At 34.0% G+C, this 1,530-nt stretch overlaps 1 pseudogene; it reads right to left on the reverse strand.

The window, feature by feature from the left end:
- Positions 1 to 1,049: 1,049 nt before the first annotated feature.
- On the reverse strand, positions 1,050 to 1,150 carry LOC129071881 (uncharacterized; annotated as a pseudogene).
- Between the last annotated feature and the right edge of the window lie 380 nt (positions 1,151 to 1,530).

The following is a 1,530-nucleotide window of genomic DNA, read 5'->3' on the forward strand; positions in this document are numbered from 1 at the left end:
TTCTAATATATGTTGTTTATTATTATTATATACAATATAATATATTATTATTAAATTAGTATTATATATTATTAATATTATTATATTATATATTATTATATAGTGTTATTATTATGTTTATTGTTGGTCTTCTGACCTATAGAACACAAGAGAAAAAGAGACCAGGAATATGTGTCTGTTTAGGTCATTAAGATAACCAAGTAACTGGACCAGTGACTGACATATAGTAGGTCCTCTAACAATATCTGATGGATGTTACAAGAATGAGTAGGACTTTAAAGCTTGAAATTTTATAAATGAGGACAAACAAACTGGCCAATGGTAGAGCCAGTCCTAACATCCAAGTTTCAGAACCACTCATCTGAAGCTTTTTACACCATTCCATGTGTAAAAATAAAGAAAGGTAGAAACATAATTCAGTTATTAGATATAAAATACAAACTATGGCATTGCTAGTACAAAAATTTGTGCTGGATTAGGAATACCTAGCAGGCAGACACTGTGTCTTACTTAGTTTTGAATCTTTCTTTCCACCCCGCCTCCCATCACTGCAAAGAATATTTTAACACACTGTAGGTGCTGAATAAATCAAAGAATCTGGTATGTGGTATAATGTGTGGTGTTCTTTTACTGGGAAGGCAGCAGAAAGAAGTTGTTGTGTTCACCACAGATTATTAGTTTTTCATCATGGCCTACAGAGTTTGGAATGAGGTTGACATATCTTCTGTAGCTAATAGCAACTAGCCTCTGGAGCTGAAACACTAAAATCTTAAGAAAAGGGATTTTTCCAGAGACATATTTTTACAACTACCTGGTTTCTAATTCTCCTTGAAGACCTGTCAGGGCTGTGAGGGTTGCTAATTTGAATCAGATTTCATGTTTATGTTTCTGAGAATCTGGCTTTTCAGATTAAAATCAATGTGGTGATGACAAATAATGAGGCTGACTAAAAGAGCAACAAAAACTTCCCATTGTATGTACTTCTACTGTCATGATGTCATTATATTCATGGGATTGTTATATAGTAAAATATAAACTCTTTTTTTTTTAACAGCACACTTCATGAATTTGCGTGTCATCCTTGCAGGGCCCAAGCTAATCTTCTCTGTATTGTTCCAGTTTTTAGTATCTGTGCTGATGAAATGAGAACTATAAACTCTTTTTTAATACTGTTCACATCTTTAATCCTTTGATATCCCTAAGAAAATGGAAAGAGATAGTTGTTATCTTCCTTAATTGGAGAAGGAAACAGAGATGGAGAAAGACATCTGTTGGTTATTCAGCAAGTTCACAGCAAGATCACAAATCCAGACCTTCACCCCTGAGGACTCCTAAGGAAGACTTTGAATAATAGCCTAGTAATCTTTGCTATCTCTTTGAACTAAAGGTCATGTCCTCATTTAAAACCAACACTAGCCAGGACCCTGAGAAGTCCTATTTGCATAGGAAATCTACAATCAAAAGTTTACAGAAACATACTATTGGCATCCTAGTAGCTTGCTCAGCTTGAACATATGCTATCTTATCCTT

This window comes from Pteronotus mesoamericanus, unplaced genomic scaffold (genome assembly GCF_021234165.1).
Source record: "Pteronotus mesoamericanus isolate MK-2021 breed Mesoamerican mustached bat unplaced genomic scaffold, CSHL_Meso_final contig_27, whole genome shotgun sequence".
In the NCBI taxonomy this organism is placed as follows: domain Eukaryota; kingdom Metazoa; phylum Chordata; class Mammalia; order Chiroptera; family Mormoopidae; genus Pteronotus; species Pteronotus mesoamericanus.